This window comes from Lotus japonicus, chromosome 1, assembly GCF_012489685.1.
Source record: "Lotus japonicus ecotype B-129 chromosome 1, LjGifu_v1.2".
Classification (NCBI taxonomy): Eukaryota; Viridiplantae; Streptophyta; class Magnoliopsida; order Fabales; family Fabaceae; genus Lotus; species Lotus japonicus.
In genome coordinates, this window is record NC_080041.1 from 17,521,541 (window position 1) to 17,544,790 (window position 23,250).

The 23,250-nt window shown below is 39.9% G+C and overlaps 1 long non-coding RNA gene across 6 annotated transcripts; it reads left to right on the forward strand.

Moving 5' to 3' along the window:
* Positions 1 to 7,021: 7,021 nt before the first annotated feature.
* Positions 7,022 to 11,930, forward strand: LOC130733919 (uncharacterized). Of its 6 annotated transcripts, none has more exons than XR_009017688.1 (4): positions 7,022 to 7,572; positions 9,913 to 9,956; positions 10,054 to 10,541; positions 10,779 to 11,046. It is a non-coding gene; the product is annotated as an uncharacterized LOC130733919 (long non-coding RNA). The 6 variants fall into 6 exon arrangements; XR_009017687.1 differs by having other exon boundaries at positions 7,026 to 8,816; XR_009017686.1 differs by lacking the exon at positions 7,022 to 7,572 and adding an exon at positions 11,542 to 11,930 and having other exon boundaries at positions 8,934 to 9,956; positions 10,779 to 10,958.
* Positions 11,931 to 23,250: the final 11,320 nt, after the last annotated feature.

Consider the following 23,250-nt stretch of genomic DNA (forward strand, 5'->3'; position numbering starts at 1 on the left):
CCTTCTGGCACATAAATAGAAAGTTCTGAACAAGAACATTCTGAGTTATGGAGGAGAGTATTATGCTGTAAATATGGATTGGATTCAGTATCTTTGGTAATCCACAGAGCGTGTAGCAGGCTGCAGGGTCCGTCGCGATACATGTTTGACATTGTACAAGTAGTGATGGAGGATAGTATAATTGGTAGAGCCTTTAGGGAGCAGTGCTTGTGTGTGGTGGGGAATGGATCGCAGGTGAATTTTTGGGGGGATTTGTGGGTGGCAGCACAGTCTTTAGCAGTGTTATATCCAAGGCTATATGCTATGGTGACCAATCCGCAACAGTTGGTGGTGGATGTGTGGAGGTATACGAGTGCTGGTTGGTTGTGGTAGCTAGGGTTCCAGCGAGAGTTTTTTGGATGGGAAGTTCAGCTGATGATGATTTGTTAGTAAGGTTGAACGAGGTTGTGCCTAGTCAGGGGGATGATGCTTTAATATGGTTGGGGGATGAAAATGGGAGATACTCAGTGAAGGCTTTTTGTATGGGGGTTGAGCTATAGCTTTATGGTCCTCCAACATGGGTGGTGCTGGCTATGGTGCGTAAGTTGATCCCTCCAAAGGTTGTTATTTTCCTATGGCAAGCATCAGAAAACAAAATAGCGGTTATGGTGAACTTGCAACATCATGGTGTGACAGTTGACGCGGAGGTTGTGTGTGCCTTGTGTGGACATGAAGTAGAGACGATTCAACATCTATTGCTCGCGTGTGAATTCTCATGGATGTTGTGGAGTAGGGTTTTACACCAGGAAGGGAGGGTGTGGTGTACCCCTGGTTCGGTGTTATCTCTGCTGCAGGAATGAGATGAGTTGAGGGTGGGGACTGAGTTGGTGCTGTGGAGAATGATACCGTATGCAACAGGATGGTCTATATGGATGGAGCGTAATAGTTTGGTGTTCAAGGGAATTGTTGCAGCGGTTGAGACTGTGTGGGATATTCATCTAACCAAGATTTATTGGTGGGTTCAAGCCGCAAACTTATGATGTTCTTATGGCTTAAATGATTTCATTCAAAATTTGGGTATGGTGAGGATGAATCAAAAGTTGAAGCATGTGAGAGCTGATGTTTGGGAGCGACCAAATGAAGATATTTTGAAGTGGAATGTGGATGGGGCTGTGAGGGGGGCACCGGGAGTAGGGGTCATTGGTGGTGTATTACATGACTCGCGGGGGGAGATTCGTGGGTTCTTTTCGGTGGCAGTGGGGGTCATTTTTGCTTATGAGGCTGAGGTTAAAGCTAAAGCTATTCGAAAGGCGATAGAGTTTTGTAAGGAATATGGTCTGAGGCGTGTGGTGGTGGAAAGTGATTCCACATTGGTCGTAGGGTGGGTTAAGCGGAGAACAAATAGGCCTTGGAAGCTTCTACAGGATCTGCATTTAATTGATATTCTAATTATTGAAGTTGAGTGTTTGCAGGTATATCATGTCTATAGAGAAGTGAACGGGCAGGCGGATTTTCTGGCCAAATCAGGGTGTGATCGTAGCATGAGATGCAAGTGTATTATCCTGGGGATGTGAGGGTGGCATAGTAATTCGGAAGATGTTGGTGGGTCAGCTGGTTGAGGAATGGCGATGAGAAGGGTGATGTTTGATGCTCGGGTTTTAGCATTGTGGAATGCGGTAGTGAATGTGTGGTTCGCGTGGGTTTCTGGGCAGCTTGGAGAATTATTATTTCATGCAGCTGGTCTTGCTGCTATGTTATGGGGGGCACGGTTCAAGTGTGGATTGAATTGTGTGATTTTTATGTAGACTCTATTGTGGTCTAGCTCTTGTGTACTCTTTTTCCTTAACCGGGGTTTTTCCCATTGGTTTTCCCTAGTAAGGTTTTAATGAGGCATTTTTGCTATGACTACTGGCCTTCATGGGGAGGGGGTTTGGCTTTTGGATGCTTGTCTAGGTGGTTATTATGTTGTAAACCTATTGGCTTAGTCTTTTTGTACCTGTTTCTCTCAAGATTAACAAAGTATTTTGCTTTGCTTTAAAATATAAACTTATTTTATTTCTTATATATAATTGACATTAATTTAATTTATGAAACGTGATTTTATCATTTATTTATCTTCATTTTTTCAATTAACATTTTATCTTTTTAAATTTTTGAATTAAAAATATTTAAATTATGGAAAATGTCGTATCGTAAGAAATGAAATGCAAGAATTAAAATATCATAAGTCGCTTGTGAGATGTAAATAAATAACACAAGAAAGGGAGGTTTGAGTTGTGTTGTTTTCAAAAGCACTTTTTAAACTTTGTTTTTCAAAAGAATATAGTTTTTGAAAACTTTTCATAAATTGTTTAGAACAGCGGAAATGTAAATAGAGTTAGCAAACGATCAACACACACAGATTTATACTGGTTCACCCTTAAACGATTTGGCTACGTCTAGTACTTGGCCACCACCAAGATTTTCACTAGCAAGTATCAAAGACTTCTCCAGTACAAGTATTCTCTAGCGCTTCTCCCACAAGTATTCCCCAGAACTTCTCCAACAAATATTGTCCAGGACTTCTCTTACAAGTATTGTCCAGGACTTCTCCTACAATCCTTACAAGATCGTTTAGCTCTACAAAGATTCTCTTCTTACAAGAGTGAAGGTAGAAAATTTATGACACTGGAATTCTAAGTGTTTTGGTACAAATAAGATTTTTGATCACTCAAGAGTTCAGAAACTTAGAAAGAAATGAATGAAGAGATTCGGCTCTTTAAGGTTCTAGGTTCTCTCTCTCTCTCTTTTTGCAGATTTGGTGGTTAAGGATTTGACACTTAAGGAATTTTCTGTTTTGAACTTGAAGAGCTTTGAATGCTTTGAAGAATTAAGAATGAATGCTTTGATGTTCTTGTTCTTTCGGAGTTGATTCTTCTTCTCTTCTTTCCTCAGATCTGCCTTAAATGCTTGCTTGCAATTTTTGTAGCCGTTGTGAGAAAAATTCAAACGTTGTTCTAGCCGTTGTGTGATAAGATCTGTTCGTTGATTCAAATGGCTTCGGTTGGTAGATGTAGTAAATGCATATTACTGTTCAAGTCATTGCTTTAGCAAAAAAGGTGATATTTGTCAGCTAGTAGCTGACATTAAACGGTCAGGAGCGAATGTGTTTTGACTTGTGTTGCATGTCTACCAGATAGTCTTGCGAATTCTGAATCTTTCTCTTTTAGGATAGTTAGACGTTGAAGTACTTCGTTCAAAATTGAATATATCCTGAAATTTAAATTAATTGAGAAGCTTAGTTTATATTAAGGTGCTTCTATATAAAAATTGTTATTGATCAAAATTGGATTTTAAAACGATATGATGCGTTTGAACTTAAAACTTGTTTTCCGCGAAATGATATTATGTTACTAATGGTTTAACTTTTTATCAAACTCCAATGACTTTTAGACACCTGTTCATTTTATGTTTCGTAACTTGTACTTCTGTATTAAATAGTAAGCTCTTACATTAATGATTTTTTATTATTTTATTACATGCACTTGAAAGAAAAATAATAAGTGTTGATAAATAGCAATTTTGGTTCCTCTTGGTTACTCTTAAGCAAGGATAAAAATTAGAAGACAGATAAAATATAGGCAACCAAACTTGACTTGGATCGATTTGGTGGTTGACCATATAATAGATTCATATGTAGGGTTTGGTTTTAATATTTTTTTTGGTACATCAGAAAGATAAATTGTTCCCACCAGGAATTGATACTTGGACCCCTCATCTCAACCCATATGTCCCCTAGCTCTTACCACTTGAGCTATCATTCGGGGACAAGATTTGGTTTTAATATCTGCCATAATGAAGTAATATTTTTTTAAAAGTTAAGTTACAATTTACAATAACTTAATAAGCTTATGAAGTAATCAAAACAAACCAAATGAATTAAATGAAAGATAAAAAATTAAATGAAGAAAATTAAAAAGATTATACGGTTTTTATTCATTATTTAACTTATCATTTATAATTAGCCTTAAGAGAATAAATCTCGTTTGTCTTCACAATTTTCAATTCATCTACTAGAATTATACTAATTATTATTTAACATCTTGTCTATTTTTCTCGCCTCTCCCTTTCATTTCTCATAATGATGGTCTCTTTCTTAAAATCGTTAAGCATATATTTATCCATTTAGTAGACAAAGACATAAATTAAAACACGAAAAAGCAAAAAAAAATCTCAAATCTTAAGATATGAATGTTTTTAAAGAAGATATATTTGATAAACTTAATTATCTCAACATGTCAACTTCTTATTACAATACATAATCTTAGAGGCATTGAATTATTGTTTTGAACCATAAAATGAGCCTCATCATAACATTTATTCTGCTAAATTTTTTTTTATCAAACATGTTGTTTTTGCGGAGGAGGACAAGGGCAAACGCATGCTCCATGAATGCATCTTGCAAGACAATTACCGGCACATTGCAAAGAATAACACTCCTTGTTAGTTATGCACTCGATTGATGCACTAGTCTGGGCCTTAAAACCTGCAAAAATTCATTTACATTATCAAAACCTTAATATTCAGTGAACCCGATTTTACATAGTAAGAAACCAAGCTAAGTTTTCTTAATGTACATATACTACTTAAGTTTTTAGCCTAGATACTTGTAATTAAATTTGTACATGAAACAACAAACAAAGAGAAATACCAGGTTCAGATGCTATAAGAAATAAAACTGTGAAGCAAAGAAACAAATATGAAGCTTTAACTGCCATTTTGCGCCCGAGAATAAAGTAATTTTGGGGAATCTATGTTCTTTTGCAACAATGCATAGCTGAGTTCAAAAGGGCTATTTATAACAAAAAGTACATTAAGGGTCTATTTAGTTGTACGAATATGATAAGAGTATAATATGACAAAGAGTTAGTTAAGGGGAGATAAGATAAGAGAGCAGAACCTATCTTGTGTTTGAGTTGGACAAGATAATGATATGATAAAAAAAAAGTACATCTTTTTTTTCCAAATAATGACATCATTTTATTATAAAAAAACTTGAGTTGAGCACACTTCCAAATTTATTTTTTCCTAATTAATAATTTCTTAAAACAATTATTATATTATTTTTTATTTATACAAATGAGTCTATATTTTTTTTTGGTTACAAATGGAAACAAATGAGTCTATATATGTTTTGTTTAATTTTTATGGAGTAGTCTATTTAATTTTAAAAAATAATCAGTTGATTCTAAATTAATAATAGCAAATTATAAATAATAAAATTATTTAAAGTTAAAAAATATTATTAATATAATAATTTTTAAATATTTACTGTTTAAATAGTAAATACTATACAAGTAAAATAATTTTAAGTAATTAATAAAATACAATAAATGAATATTAATCTATATTTACTATTAATAAATCAATATTTATAGTGCTAGTTAATAATTATTTTATAATCTTAATATCATAATATAAGTGAAAGAATAAATATTAACAGCAAGTGATAAGAAGAACTACATATTTTTATACGAGTATGATAATATTTTTCTCATTTGTATTTATTTATTTTTTAATTAAATTTATATGAGTAACTATATAATTTTTGATTTATAGTAAAACTATAATTGATTATCAATAAATTACAGATATTATTAAAATTAATATTTTTTATTAATAAATTAAAAATTAGGAAAATAGAAATAATTAAATAATTTTATTTGGGGTTTAGGGTACTGAAAAAGAATAAGTAATTGTTATCATTTTATGTTAAGATAAGTTCGAACCCAACTCCCTCTCATTATAAAACTTACACATGATGGGTATGATAGGATAATGGATAAGATTGCAACATAAAATTATTATTCATAAATAGTAAAATAGACTACTCACTTACAAGTATTGATTTATTAATAATAATAGACTAATTTAATATTTTCATATCTTATTATTTAAAAATTATTTATCTACTTATATAATAATTTAAATATAAAGTATTTTTGAAATAATATTATTTTTAATTTAGTTAATTTTTATTGTTTATCACGTGTCACAACTAAGTGAAAAACATTGATTACAAATATTGATTTTTTAATAGTAATAGATTAATTTTTTATTTTCATCTCCTATTATTTAAAACTACTTATCTACTTATATAATAATTTATAATTCAAATATAAAGTACTTTTGAAATAATAATATTCTTAATTTAGTTAACTTTTATTGTTAATTATCACGTCTCACAAATAAGTGAAAACCAATCGGTTAACTGCATAATTTTATTTAAAATATAGGGCATCTTCAAAACAATAAAATAGGCTAATTAATAAAATTTTAATTAATTTTATTTATTTTAAAATATAGACTCATTCATGAAGATGTAAAGAAATTAAATTTAATAGAATGATCAATTTTAAATGTATTTTTTATTCAAATATAAATCTGATACATTTTTCCTTATCATATCGTGTCCTTATCATGTGCACCTCAAACACAGGATATGATAAGAGTTTATCCTGCCCTTATCCTATCATGTTGATATCCTGTTCACATATCATATCCTATCATATCTTATCCTGACCACCAAACGGGCCCTAAATGGAAAATTAGAAGACAGATAAAATATAGGCAACCAAACTTGACTTGGATCGATTTGATGGTTGACCATATAATAGATTCATATGTAGGGTTTGGTTTTAATATTTTTTTTGGTACATCAGAAAGATAAATTGCTCCCACCAGGAATTGATACTTGGACCCCCCATCTCAACCCATATGTCCCCTAGCTCTTACGACTTGAGCTATCATTTGGGGACAAGATTTGGTTTTAATATCTGCCATAATGAAGTAATATTTTTTTAAAAGTTAAGTTACAATTTACAATAACTTAATAAGCTTATCTATCTATAATCTATAATAATATATATAAAAGCAGAGTTTTTGCAGCTTTGAGGGCAACTTTGTGATTTAATACACCATTTAACATGAATGATAATTTCTCTATGGACAATTTAGTAAATCTCAATATAATTATAATTAGTTGGGGATTAAATCTTAGATGTCCTTCTCTTTCAATCGTGGCCATTTGTTTCCTTGCCTTTTGCCTTGAGTATTTTTCGCTGGATGTTATCATCGTGTTTGCCGTTTTCGTTTCCACCTCTTGAAGGCGTCATACGTTTTCGTTCTTCAATCTTCCACCTCTTCTAAAGTCTTCCGTTTCTGTTTCTCCCCTGACTCAGTCGCTTCATTTTCTGCAGCCCCATTCCAGCGATATAAGATCCCCCTTCCACCTCCATCAAACCCAAATCGAGACAACCTCCTTCGACACCCAAACTCGCGCACCATTCCTTCTTCCTCAGCCGAGCCATCGCTGCCACTGCTTCCTCTTTCCCCAGCCAAACCACCTTCCCTAACCTTCGACTAAATCCATCAATCTTCCATGCTTTTAATTTTCATTTAAATTTACTTACTCTTTTGATATGCCTTTCATGTGTTATTCGTAATTGATCTTGCATTCTGACTTAGGCTGCCATCTGTTCTCCTCCAAGGCCAAGGTAACATCTTTTATTATTTATCCATTTGGGAGGCCATATGCTCTCCTGCAATGCTAAGGTAACAACTTTAAAGCTTTCAGAGTTTTTTATGTGCTGTGTATCCCACCTTAGAGTCTTTTGTTACACCTTCTTTTTATGCTATCTGTTTTTTGATTGAGATTCCAAGCTTTGTTTTATAAAGGGCTTAATTGCAAATTTGCTCCCTCGTCTTTCATCATTGTGCAATTTTCCTCCCCCAAGTTTAAAACGAGCGAATTCACTCCCTCATGTATCAATTTGTGAAAATTGACCCCTTCCGTTAGTAAACCGTTAAAGTTTGACGGAGTTGACGTGGCTTGCTATTTACACCCCATATTTCCTATTTACACCTACACTCTCTATTTTTTACAGATGACCGAGGTTGTATCATGCCACAAAGGTAATTTTTTATTAAAACATTATTTTGTGAATTAAAAAAATTCCAACCTCTTCTTCATCATTTTTATCTTCCTGGCTCTATTTGAATCTTCATCTACCACCTAATACTCATCTTCATCTTGTGAAAAAAACCCAGGAACCATAAACTGAAAAATCCTACCCAAACACAACCCAGAAAAATCTCTCTCTTCCCCAAACCCAGAAGCCCTGCAAAAATCACCCCCAAACCCATTACCACTTGAATCAGCTTCAAACTCCATTTGATCTGTAAGGAGAGTAAGAAGACAATGCCACTTGAATCAGCTTCAAACCCACCCAACCCACACTCCACAACCTCCACTGCTCTCACCACCAATTCGTCACCCGCCCCCACCTCCACTTCATCGTTAGCCTCCACTTCTCCAACCTCAATCTCTCCAGTACCATCGACCTCGACGCCTCGCCGAGATTCACCGACATCCCCCTGCTTCACCACTTCCTCCTCCTCCTGCCGGTGATGCTGATGCGGGTGGTGGTGGTGATCCTCGTCTTCCAAATCGGGGATCCCCTCTTCTTCTGTCACGCTCTTGGAGTCGCGACTGGGGGTGGGCGTGTAGTGAGGGTGCGGGCCTGCTAATCTTCATGAAATTCATGTGAAAGTTAGAGGGACTTGTGAGGTGATGGAGATGATGGTGAAGAGGAAGAGGGAGAAGAAGGTTTAGCATTAGAATAGGCGAAATGGCCAATGGGTATGATTGTTGTTGTTCTTGATGAAGCTGTTGATTTGTTAAATTAAATATTCAATTTTTCTGTTTGTGGAATTGTTGTTGCTTTGAAGCATGGAGAAAATTGTTGTTGGGTGGTTTGGATTTGATTCATCAATGGTGGGTTTTGTGGTGGGTTTGGGTAAGATAAGACTTGTTCAATTAAGCCATTTGTATTCAATTTTTATTTCATTTATTTTTTCCTTTATTTTTGTTTCTGATTGAGGGGTGTGGTTAGTAAAAAGAGGATGTGAAAATAGCAATCGCCGTTAGAAATTGGACGGAAGGCTAACGGAAGGGGTCAATTTTCACAAATTGATACATGAGGGAGTAAATTCGCTCGTTTTAAACATGGGGGAGGCAAATTGCACAATGATGAAAGATGAGGGAGCAAATGTGCAATTAAGCCTGTATAAACATAGTAACTACTAATCTGTTTTACCCTCATAGGTTTCATTCTATTTGATTCCACCAACAAACTTGAAAATCAAGCACAACTTATCAATGGTTCCATTCCTTAGAGCTTTTGAGTGTGTGGTAGAGAAAGTTTAAATTGGATAAATTGAAACTGAAAAGCACGTATTGTTAAAAAGTTTATAAGAGGTGCATCCCCAAGAAAACAGACAAAAAATGTGCTCTTTAAAATTAGTATAAAATTACACTGATGTCATGAACATCTTCTTTTCATTTCCATTTGTGCCTTATCAATGTATACAAGATAGTTTCCCTCTTGCTTTTTTAGGAAATGTTCATGTATGCTCATGGACTAACCACACTATTTTATCTTATGCATGCATATCCTTAATCATTTTTGTGCATGGATAGTTGGATACTGAAGTGGTTGATGACACTAATGTGGCATATACCGCCATCCTTTTGGTTAATTTTAGATAACTAATTTTATTCTGCAAATGAAATTCTTTTGTAGTCATATTAAATGCTTAATTCTAATTTGTGCTTTGAACCATTTAACTGCTCTCCTCTGTTGCTCAATTGGATCTGGACCTGCATTGATTATTTTTTGTGTTACTACCATCTATTAGTAAAATTCCATTGAGTTTCATAGGCTATAGAACCAGAAAGTTGGGGGGATTGAGATTATGTCATGTATGAAAGGGGATGAGCTGCTAGGTTAACATAGGCTCACTTTTGCATTCTCAAGGATTATGTTGAATTTTAATTCTGCAATGCACCTTCTCTTCCTTTCCATTTTCTCACTGATTTCACTTGCTTGACAGACACCAAGCTCTAATTGGATTCCACTCTATTTGAACTAAAGAGGGTATGATCAATTTCCCTTATTTTCCCCTTATTTTTCTTAATTTTGTTGTTCTTCTTTGATTGTTCTGTTAGATTTATGGATCTATGTAATGTTGCAGTTCATAACCGGATGAAGAGTGTGAAGAATATCCAAAAAAACGCCAAGGAGTGAAGATGGTTTCTGCTTCCAAGCTACAAGTATGTTATTTTTTTATGATCTATAAACAAACTTAAATTGCAGTCTCACCCCTTTCAGACTGTAGTGTTTTTTTTTATCAAATGTAATCTACATGGGAATGATTAAGCAGTGATTTTGTGCAAGAGTAACACACAGTGATGAAATGAATGGAGGATTGGAAAAAAAAAGACGGATAAGGAGAAAGATTGGATTGCTTCACAAAGCAATTTAGTTTATAAGAAATGTGATGATAAACCTGATGAAACAATGGCTTGGAAGGACAACAGATGAAGTGTGTTGTGTTCACATCTCTTTATCGGAGCCCTAAAATTATGAAACTGAAACCATGTTTACTTTCAAGAGGTGCTGAAGCTTGAAACGTTTCTCATGTTTGTCCTATTGAAAGAGATCATAATATTAAAGTCCAAGGTTAGACTCCTTTGCTGACATATTGACACTAGGAAATTATCTGCAATTCTCATAAATATAACATGTTTGGACAGCATCCCTTAAATTTGTTAAGACTTTAATTTTAGTGGTGATAAGTTCATTTTTTCAAAAAAAAAATGTACATGTACCTTTAGCTATTTTCTTTTTAGTGGCTGTAATTGTAAGTTTTGATTATGAAATGCAGCAAATTGTGTAACATGTCAATGATATTTGTAGGTATTTTTGAAGGGAGTTGTGCTGCTATTGTAGTTTCAGGAACATCTTTGCTTGCCGATCCAATTTTATGTGCTTACAGACTGTTGTCAGATAAATGTCGCAGCAATTGATGAAACCATTGTTGCTTCTTTGGACCCAAAGCCTATTTTTCTGCATTATCACTAGCATTATGTAAAATTTGTAAGAACCATACCACCATTAAGATCACATGATTCTTTTCCAAACATTTTCTTAGTAGAATAATTATTATTCATGAGTCATTCCTTCATCTGTTTCTTCTTTTCTATTGGCTGTGAAATAATTAAGGGATTGCTAACTACAAAATAAAAACAATGTGATTTTAATCTTTCTCTGTTGCTGTCCTTCATTAGGTCCACCCCATAAACTCAACAACAACCCACGTAGGAACCATGCTAAACTTAAAGAAAGGGTGGTGTAATCAATATGCTTATTGAACCTGATAACTTTCAAACTTCTAAGGCATGACTTAGGACTTACCTTTGATAGGTTTTCCTTTTATTTTTTTCCCAATATGTTTAACTTCTTTCTTCCCCATGTTTTTTCCTCACCAATGCATTTAAAAGCTGACAGTGCACCTTTCTAAATTCCTTCTACTAAATTGTGAAATTATGAAGCTTATATAAATGCAATTTAAAACTGCTAATAGTTGAAATTTGAATTTAAAATGAAATTAAAATTAAAACTGAAAGTCAGTTGTTAAATCCCAATATGCTTATTCAATTTTTTTATTTTTTTTACATAGGAAAACTAAACAAAGAAACTAAGGCTCTTCCATGTCCAAAGACAGGAGAGGCAACACCACCCTAGGGGGAACAACAAGCTCAGTAAATGGACATTGCAGAGACGCTCCCAATCCCGCTAGAAAATTCGTCGGTTCATTGCCCTCTCGAGGAACATGAGTAATAGAAACCTCCCAAGCCCTTGAGAGCAGCAACTGAATTTCCAACAAAGCACTCCTGTATCTGTGGAACTGGAACTTATTCAACTTTTGTTTGAGTAGCTGAAATAATAATTAATAATAATTAAGATTCTAAAAGATTATATATGAGTGCCATTAACTATCAAATGAAGTGTAACAGCTACATGGAATTGATAAATGCAATCTATGACTAATTAAACGTGACATATGCAATAATGCATTGGAACGTTAAGTATAGATAGACAAATAAAAAGGCTTCTAAAAGATTATATATGAATGCCATTAACTATCAGATGAAGTGTAACGCAAGAAACAGCTACAAGGAATTGATAAATGCAATCTATGACTAATTAAAACAGAATTGCCTAATTAAACGTGACATATGCACCCCGTAGGACATCTCAAGTGATAGGAGCTAAGGCACATATGGGTTGGGTAGGGAAGATCCAGGGATCGATTCCTAGCAGGTGCAATTTATCTTTCCGATGTAAAAAAAAAGTGATATATGCAATAATGCATTGGAACGTTAAGTATAGATAGACAAATAAAAAAGCAGAATTAGATACTAAATAATGTATTAGCTTAAAATGTCTAAATGTGTTATAACTTGCTATTTGATTTCGTAATGATTTCCTCTTTGTTTTCATTCCACTATATATTGGGCAGTTTCCATGTATAAATGAAGCTTCCTAATTTTTCATGGTTTACAAATAGAATTTTTTCAAGGTAAAAAAAAACTTTGAAATTTATGGTTTCTTATATCTAAATTTAATTTTATTCTTTTAATTCATAAACTTTCTTTTATTAAATATAACAAAAATAACACAATTTTTGAAAAATTACATGTTATAAAAAAGTGAATATAATCTGAGGTTATTGCTAAATTTTACAACGAGGCTTCATTCATTTCCAAACATATGAAAAGTACATGAAGCTACATATGACACATTTAAGGACGTGTGCTATATGATGGGTTTACTCGAAGATGTTAAAGAATACATTGATGAAATAATAGAAGCTTTTCATTGGGTTGCTACAAACGATCTTAGAAGACTTTTGCTACTTTGTTGTTATCATATCAACTCTAGAGGGAACAATTTGTTTGGAAAGAAACCAGAGAGTATCTGAATGATGATATTTTACATAAACAAAGACTTCTTATGCAACGTAGTAGAGATTACATTTTTAATTAAAACCCAGACTAAAAAGAGAACAAGAACTACAAATAAACAAAATAATTACGTTTCTACAAAATAAAAACAAACACATTCATCAAGGGAAAAGTTACAAATTTATGTTTGCTTATATTTCAATTTTTTTTCTTCTTTTAATTCCTAAGTTTTCTTTCGATAAACATAACGAAAACAACACAATTATTTAAAAAAAAATACACACAAAAACTAAATAAATACCCCCGTGCATCGCACGGGTAAAAAGTACTAGTGAAGTAATCAAAACAAACCAAATGAATTAAATGAAAGATAAAAAATTAAATGAAGAAAATTAAAAAGATTATACGGTTTTTATTCATTATTTAACTTATCATTTATAATTAGCCTTAAGAGAATAAATCTCGTTTGTCTTCACAATTTTCAATTCATCTACTAGAATTATACTAATTATTATTTAACATCTTGTCTATTTTTCTCGCATCTCCCTTTCATTTCTCATAATGATGGTCTCTTTCTTAAAATCGTTAAGCATATATTTGTCCATTTAGTAGACAAAGACATAAATTAAAACACGAAAAAGCAAAAAAAAAATCTCAAATCTTAAGATATGAATGTTTTTTTTTTGAGAAGCAACTGAATATTTATATAGATAATGAAGAATAAAAGTCATGAGAACAATCCTCTCATGTGGACAAAAAGTCTCAAACTGCTAAAATGATGTGGTAAAAGAACGGCCAAGGAGAAAGCCTCATCAAAACCTCTCCAAGGGAAAACCCAATGGGAAAAAACCCAAGGAGAGGAAAAAGAGTACTTTAACCAAGGCAACCAACCACAAACCAGAAAACACAAGCAGTATAGAGATAACTTTGCAAAATAAAATACAAGAACCCACAAACTAAATACAGCAGACTAGAAAAGTAAGGAAGGGCTAATAGATATTAAAAGCCAATTCCTCACTGATCCATCACTACTCTTGCCTTGAAGAAGATAAGCCAGCATGAAAACTGGGAGTCTTGAAATAATAAAGGTCCCTTGAAAAATCAGCCCCTCGCTTAGCCAATTTATCAGCTTCGCCATTTGCTTCTCTAAAAATGTGTTTCACCGATAAACAATTTACCTCCGCAGCCCACAAGTCAATCTGGTTAAGCTTGTTCAGCAATTTCCATGGTCTGTTACTTCGATTATTGACCCAACCGATAGCTAGAGAAGAGTCACTCTCAATTGTTAAATTCCTCAAATGCCGACTAACACAGAGCAAAAGTGCCTCAAAAATTGCCCAGACCTCTGCTTCAAAAGCAAAGCCTTCCCCAACATGTTTAGAGAAAAACCCCAGAATCTCATTATCGCTATTTCGAAAAATGCCACCGATACCACATCTTCCCGGTGAACCTCTGGCAGCACCATCAACGTTAATTTTAATTAATCCCGCCTCAGGAAGAGTCCAGCTCGCATGTCTTGCGATAGGCGCCTTGGGCACAATTCTAATTAGCTCGAAATTCCTGGCCAATTGGTCAATACTGAACGCATTTTGGAGGAGTAGATCGTGAGTCCACCGTCCAATTCGTGAAAGGTGAAGATCCTACACTTCAGTACAGTTGAATAACTTCTGATTAAAGCACACATTATTCCTTTCAATCCAAATTGACCATGATAGAGCATATGGTATTAGAATCCAAAGCAACTTATCAGAATGTTTGGGCAAATGGTCCCATTCAGAAATAAGTCCCTCTAAGGACGAGGGAGCAGCCCAATAAAAGCCTTCGCGATTTACAATCGAGTACCACAGAAGCCAAGTATACTTACAGTGTAGAAATAGGTGATAGCAAGTTTCTGTAGTGGCCGAGCATAGAGGGCAAGAAGATGAGTCAGCAAGATCAATACCTCTAGAAATTAAATTGGCTCTAGTTGCAATTTTATTCTTCTGTGCCTGCCAGAAAAAGAGCGCAACTTTGGGAGGAATGAGTTTTGCTACATTTTTAGGAACTTGCCAAGTACGGTTGGTGAAGGTTTGATCTTCAGCCCAACTGCAAAGTTCCTTAACCGAGAAGAAGCCCGATTGATTGAGACACCAGATCAAATAATCACCCCCCAAAGAAGCTGGAATAATGGAATTGATTGAGGCCAGAAGCTGAGAATGAAGTTCCTTCTCCCATGTAAAAAACGTTCTGCGAAATACAAAAGACCAATTCCATGACCCTCTAGAGAAAGAGCCCACATCTGCAATTCTGGCATCTTTGTTTGCACTCAAAGCATACAACCTAGGAAAGACATTACAGAGGGCAGAGTCAGCAACCCACGGATCCTTCCAGAACTTCGTTCTCTTGCCATCTCCCACTACAACCAAGAGATTTTCCTTGAAACCGGCAGAAATCAAATCATCGTTTATTAGCACTCTCCAAATATCCGAATAACAATGGACCCAACTGAAGTTGTTCTGGGAATGAACATTGAAGAGAGGCATAGTACCTAGAGGTAGAGGGATTGTGCTAAGAGAGAATGAGAGTGAGAGAGAGTGCTGAATTTAGAGTGTTATTTCATCAAATGAGCCAAAAAGTCCCCTACACTTGATAACTACCTCCTATTTATAGAGCTTGGGTACTACCTATTGGGCCAATTGGGCCTCCGAGGTCAAGGCCCATCTGAAGGCCAGGGCCCCGCCTCAGGGCGGGATACATGCTGGGCGTTGCCCCTCTAGGGGCTCGCCCAGTCCACTAGTCCACAAGACACCGAGCTCGAGGTATGAGAGCTAAGTGTGTCTTTTAAATACTTTTACATATGTCTTACAGTACACCGGAATCTGCACTGCCAACATGGCTTGAGAAAAGAGAAGTAAACTATATCGCCAACATGGCGTGAGCAAAAGGAAACTAGCATTTTCGGTTACCCAGTCCACTGACTTGACGAGCAATCCGAGCTGGCAAGTCCACAAGTCCACAAGCGGCGAGAACGATTACTTCGTATTGGCGATAAGTTGGAGCAGGTGTATGATCGTTCGCCGGCGGGAAAGGTGGCAGGCATGGGTCATGTGCTGATCATTCAATCATTGACTGGCGGTAACCCCGACGAGCGACTGAACTTTGTTGTTGGTGTCACCCGTCAGGCGATGGTGTTTGATCCTTATAGTGGCGAGGCTTTTCGCGCTTTCCCTTATTTTAAAACCCTTTCAAATCTCTATCTGCCTCACGTGGCTGCCCCACGTGATGTGTCGGTTACATCAATTTCCCTCTTTCTCCGGAACCGTCACTTCACCTTTCATAACCGTCCTATCGTGCGCAGTAACTCCCCATTGCACGCGACCCACCTCCCCAAAACCATCATGACTTCCAACCTTCCACACGCGTCCAACACGCGTCACCCTTCCAGCTTCTCCCCTTCTCCTACATCCCACCCTGGCGCTCAGCCCACCACTGCTGCTGCGCCTAAAGGCAAAAATGTCACTGAAGCCTCCGTCGCCGCGGCTATCGAGCCAACCACCGTACCAGCTTCTACTCCTGCCACCGCCGGTGCGACCGCTGCTGTTGCCGCTGAGTCCTCTGTTGGCGCCACAGCCGCCGGCGTCAACGCCACAAAAGCTGCTGCGTCTTCCGACACTCCTATTGGAGAGAAGGAAAAAGAAAATGAAACCCCGAAGTCTCCCCCTCGCCAAGATGCGCCTCCTAGCCCGCCCTCAACACATGATGCGGGCTCTATGCCTTCCCCGCCTCATCAAGGGGAAAAATCCTGTCCTGGCGCTGCCACTACCTCTGAAGCGGCTCAAATTGAACAAGCCCCTGCTCCCGAGGTCGGTTCTTCAAGCTATTATAATATGCTCCCCAACGCCATTGAACCCTCAGAATTCTTACTTGCTGGTCTTAACCGTGACGTCATAGAAAAAGAAGTTTTGAGTCGGGGCCTTAATGACACCAAGGAGGAGACTCTTGCTAGCCTCCTACGCGCTGGGTGCATCTTTGCTCACGCGTTTGAGAAGTTCAATGCCGCCACCGTTGAAGCTGAGCGGTTGAAGGCCGAAAGTGCTAAGCATCAAGAAGCCGCCGCTGCTTGGGAAAAGCGTTTCGACAAACTGGCGACGCAGGCAGGAAAAGACAAAGTATATGCCGACAAGATGATTGGCACGGCGGGGATTAAAATCGGCGAGCTGGAGGATCAGCTGGCGCTGATGAAGGAAGAAGCAGATGAGCTTGATGCAAGCCTTCAAGCTTGCAAAAAGGAAAAAGAGCAAGCTGAGAAGGACTTGATCGCCCGAGGCGAGGCGCTGATTGCTAAGGAGTCAGAGCTTGCCATACTGCGCGCTGAGCTGGAGTTAGTGAAGAAGTCGTTGGCGGAGCAAGAGAAAAAGTCTGCGGAGTCCTTGGCCTTGGCGAAGTCTGACATGGAGGCGGTGATGCAGGCTACGTCCGAGGAGATCAAGAAAGCGACCGAAACTCATGTCGAGGCCCTCGCCACGAAAGATGCTGAGATTGCTTCCCAACTGGCAAAGATCAAAAGACTAGAGGACGAGCTGGCGACGGAGAAGGCCAAAGCCACTGAGGCGAGGGAACAAGCCGCTGACATCGCCCTTGACAACCGCGAGCGCGGTTTCTACCTCGCCAAAGATCAGGCCCAACATTTGTACCCGAACTTTGACTTTAGCGCCATGGGAGTAATGAAAGAGATAACCGCCGAAGGACTGGTTGGTCCCGACGATCCTCCCCTGATTGACCAACACCTCTGGACAGCGACTGAAGAAGAAGAGGAAGAAGAAGAACAGGAGAAAGAAAACAATGAATAATGTAATTTTAACATTACTTTAGCTCTTACTGTCACCTTGTAGTGTACTTTTCCGCCATTCGTCTATGTTTAAGCAACCCTTCGCCATAGCTTTTTATACCGCCGTTGGATATTTTGTAAATCATGTTGGAATGCTTCCGCCGTACACTTTTTAGTCGCCGCCTTCTTATGGCTTAAAAAATTTAAGAATAAGTTTCATAGTTTAACCCCTCAACACGCCAGAGTAGTAAAATATTTAACATCCTGAGTGACCGAGCACTCGCCTTCCACCTTATTCATTCGCCGACCTTATATCTTGCGCTATTTTTCACGCGTCATATGATTGAATTACGCCTAACGATTTCGTGCCTTAATTTTAACTAGGACTTGTTGCTTGGTATTCCACCACCAAGACTTTAGACGTTTTTCCCCAATAGGAAGAAACGGCCTCCATTCTCGAGGACTTCGCCCGGGGCTTTGCCCGCTCGGGGCTTACAATGCTTGGATCCCAATGGCCATTTGGGGGTCCCAAGACTTTTGCCTAGTTAACGGCGCTCGTCGTATTCTGGCGAGACTTACCCAGCACATCGTTTACGGGACCGGCGATCACGTCAGACTTTCCGGAGGGTGATTCCCAGGCGTCAAAGGCCATTTGTGGAATCGCCACAACCTTCAGGGTTCCAGCAGGCCCCTTTGGGGATCAAGCTTGTCCCACTTAATGATCGCCGTAATTCTTTATGTCGATCGGCAATTCCGATCGTCAGGGAATCCCTGGAATTTTTGCACACGAATTTCGTGAATTTTCGTTTTATTTTATTGATGGGGCGCCTCATTAAAAAACTCCTTTCGGAGAAAAAGAGCACGCCTTGTTATTGCAATACATTGGAGAATTTGAAAACACTTCGGAAAATCTTAAAGATATCTGGCTCCGGCGATTCCGCCTTGTTCACTTTCTCGCCTGCGATCAACTATAAAAGTAGCGCAAGCTCAAACCATTGAACGATCGAGGTAACCGCCTTCCATCAAGCTCTTCTAAGTGATAGGCCCCATTACCAAGAACTTTAATAATGCGGTAGGGCCCTTCCCAGTTGGGAGTAAGCTTGTTCCACGGGGCTCCCGATCGCCACTTAAGGACCAGGTCGCCGACCTGCATATCTCGGACGCGAACCCTGCTGTTGAACTTTGCCGCCACGCACTGCTTCATCGCTGTTTCCCGAATGTGCGCCTCGTCGCGCGTTTCCGACAAAAGGTCCAGCTCCATCGCCATGTTGGCCTGATTTTCCCCTTCAAAACCTGGTTGAGTCCGCCATGTAAAGTTGTCAATCTCCACCGGCAACATGGCATCTACCCCATAGGTCATTCTAAAGGGGGTTTCCCTTGTAGTAGACTGCTCGGTGGTGTTGTACGACCACAGCACCGCCGGAAGTTCATCCAACCAAGCTCCCTTAGCCTCCGCAAGCCGTCATCTTAGTCCTCGCAGGATTACCCTGTTTGCAGATTCCACCTGCCCGTTCGTCTGCGGATGTTCAACAGAGGCGAACCTCATCTGTATGCCCATTTCCCTGCAGAACTCCCTTGTTTGGCTGCTTGAAAACTGGGTCCCGTTGTCAGATACGATCGCCCTTGGGATCCCGAACCTGCAAACGATACGCTTCCAGTAGAAATTGACTATCTTTGCAGAAGTAATCGTGGCCAGGGGTTCAGCCTCAATCCACTTAGTGAAGTAGTCCACCGCCACTAATATAAACTTTATTTGTGCCCTGGCGGTCGGAAAAGGTCCGACTAAGTCCACACCCCACATGGCAAAAGGCCACGGGGCGCTCATCGTTACCAACTCTTTTGGCGGTGCCTTAGACAAATCCGCGAACACTTGACATTTCTTGCACTGCTTCACGAAGTCCATACAATCTTTCCTGAGGGTGGGCCAGTAAAAACCCGCCCTCAACACCTTGCAAGCCAAAGACCTTCCCCCGATGTGGCTCGCGCACACTCCTTCATGTACCTCAGACATTATCGCTTCGTACTTCTCTGGCGGTACGCATTTCAACAATGGCGTTGAGAAACCACGGCGATACAAGTGTCCGTCAATGAGAGTATAGTGACTCGCCTCCCGTCGTTGTTCCTTCGTGCATTGCTCCACTTCTGCCGGGTCCCCCGCCAAGATAGATATTATGGGACCCATCCATGTTCCCCCTCTGTTCACGCAGGCCATGAGCTCGCCTTCGATGCTTGGGTACGCCAGCGTTTCCTGAATCACACTTTTGTTATTGCCGGGCTTCCGCGTGCTCGCCAATTTGGCCAGCGCGTCCGCCCGCTGATTTTCTGCCCGAGGAACGTACTCCACCATGACCTCTTGAAAAAGTGTCATCAAATACCGTACCCGCTCAAGGTACTTGATCAGATTAGGATCTTTGACCTGGAAAGTTCCCTTCACTTGATTCTCCACCAATTGTGAGTCCGTTCTTATCAACAAACTCCCAATCTTCACTTCCCGCGCCAACTTCAATCCGGCGATGAGAGCTTCATATTCTGCCTGGTTGTTCGTTGCTTTGAACTCGAATTTCAGGGATTGCTCCAACACTAGTTCCCTCGGCCCTTCTAACGTTACTCCCGCGCCGCTGCCACTACTATTGGAGGATCCATCCACGAAGAGAGTCCACTGAGTGTCCACTCTTTCAAACCGATCTGGAGTTAACTCGACCACAAAGTCAGCTAGTGACTGCGCACCAACCGCGCCCCGCTTATCATATTGCAAACCATACTCTGACAATTCAACCGACCAGGCGACCAATCTACCTGATAAATCCGGTTTTTGTAATACTTGTCTCAAGGGCAAATCCGTCCGCACCTTCACGGGAAAACTCTGAAAATAAGGTCTCAACCGCCGGGCGGTGACGAGGACTGCCAGTGCCGCCTTCTCAATTTTCTGATATCTGACCTCCGCGCCCTGGAGTGTGTGACTAACAAAATAAACAATTCGATGCTCGCCATCTATCTCCTGCAACATCACAGAACTCAGAGCACTATCGCTCACAGCAAAATACAAATGCAGCGGGTGTCCCTGTATTGGTTTCGACAAGATTGGCGGTGACGATAGGAGTTCCTTGAGGCGAACAAAAGCTTCCTCACACTCCGCCGTCCACTCAAATGCGACATTCTTGCGAAGACACTTGAAAAAAGGGAAAGATCTGTCACCAGACTTGGGAAGAAACCGAGATAATGCTGCTATTCGCCCCGTTAAACGTTGGACCTCTTTCACATTAGAAGGGCTTTTCATCTGCTGAATCGCCTTGCATTTTTCTGGGTTTATCTCAATTCCTCTGGATGTGATCATGAATCCCAAAAACTTGCCACCCTGAACACCAAAAGAGCATTTCTCCGGGTTGAGGCGCATATTGTGCTTCCTTATTTCGCCAAATGCTTCCTCCAGATCTTGATGATGGTCTAAACCACGTACTGATTTAACAATCATGTCATCAACGTAAACCTCCATGTTTCTTCCCACCTGCCCAGCAAAAACCCTATCCATCAATCTTTGGTAGGTCGCCCCAGCGTTCTTTAGTCCAAACGGCATGGTGCGATAGCAATAATTGACTCTGGCGGTCATAAAAGCCGTTTTGTCCTCGTCTGCCGGGTGCATGCGGATTTGATGATAGCCAGAATAAGCATCCATCAAGCTAAGCAGTTCGTTGCCCGAGGCACCATCAACAAGGCTATCGATGCTGGGAAGGGGATACGAATCTTTTGGACATGCTTTGTTTAAGTCTGTGTAATCTACACACATTCGCCATTTCCCGTTCGCCTTCTTCACCATTACGACGTTCGCCAACCACGTCGGATACTTCACTTCCCTGATGAACTCTGCCGCCAGCAACTTGTCGACTTCCTGTTGCACCGCCTTCCCTTTGTCGCCACCCAAGCGCCTCCTGAGTTGTGAAACTGGCTTGACACTTGGATTCAATGCTAACCGATGGCATATGAAGTTTGGATCAATTCCAGGCATGTCTTTGCAGCTCCAAGCAAACAAGTCTAAGTTCTCCCCAAGCAGTTTTGTCAGGCGCGTCTCCTGCTCTTCCGTCAGTCTGGTCCCAATCTTCAAAGTGCGATCGCCAAACTTTAACGCCTTCGTTTCCTCAATGGGCGTGGGCCTATTTACTCGCCCCTCGCCCCGGGGATCAAGATTTTCATCCGAAGCTTCGATTTCATAACATCTATGACCAACCAACGCACTCTTCTTGCCATACAAGTTAAGGCAATTATTGTAACACTCCCTCGCCATCTTCTGGTCCACCTTCAGCTTTCCCACCTTTCCACTGCTTAGCGGATACTTGACCGCCAAGTGGGCTGTCGAAATTACAGCACAAAGGCGATTCAATGTATTTCGCCCAATGATGACATTGTAAGATGCCACTACCTGGAGAACCAGATACCTTACCTTCAAAACCCTGGCACACTCGTCTTCCCCAAATATTGTGTCTAGATCAATGTATCCCCGCACCATTACTTGCTCCCCCGCGAAACCTACCAAGGTTCCCGCGTATGGAGTTAGATCATTGTCAGTTAGTCCCAACTTGTCAAATGCATCACCATAGATAATATCAGCCGAACTACCCTGATCCAGGAGTACCCTTCTAACGTTGAAACTGTTCATCCTTAACTGCACCACAATCGGGTCGTCCTTATGAGGCTTTATCCCCTCAAAGTCCGCCATCGAGATTGTTATGTCAGGGTGTACGAATCCAAAAGCGACCTCATGAACGGAATTAACGGCACGAACATGGCGCTTACGCACCGCATGAGTGTCGCCACCGCCGCCAAATCCCCCGGCGATGGTGTTGATGGTCCCGACGGGCGGTCCTGAGTGTTGAGCGAACGTGTCATCAGCCCCTTTTGTGGCAATAGCCGCTGATTCTTGCTTTTTCTTGCCCTTAGTGTCCGCTCGCTCCTCCTCCCGCTTTTGCGCTTTGTTTTGATCGCCACCGTTGCGCCACAAACCTTGACGATTTCCTTGATATCCCGCCCGAATCAACTTATCAATCTCCCGCTGCAAAGTCCAACAGTCATCCGTATCATGCCCGGCGGACCGGTGGAACTCACACCACTTCTTGGGATTGGCGTCCCGTGGCTGATACTTTGGGGCCTCCGGTTCATCCACTAGATTTGCGTCCCTCGCCCCTCGGAACATATCCGATAAATCTGTGTTCATCACCATATCAGTTTCCTCCCGCTGGCGATTAGACTTAGATTGCCAAGGCCGACGTTGTTCATAATCATCGCGCCGTGGATACAACTGTTCCTTGGTCGGTTTGAATACCGACTTCCCCTTACCTGGTCTCTGCTGCTTGCCATCCCCCTTATCTTCGCCGCTCCTATCTTTTTTCGCGCGCTTGGGCGACGTGTCACCCTTTTCCAACTTCGCGCGCTTTCTCTTGAAAGCGTCGTCCTCCTCGTCGAGAATATAAGTGCTGGCACGAGCACGCATCTCTTCCATCGAGCGCGCCGGCTTACGTGTCAATTTGCTGTTCAACCCTCCCGGCAGCAAACCGTTTTTAAATGCTAAAGCACAAGCTCGAGGCTCCTCGTCCTCTACCTTTACCGACGCCGCGCTGTACCT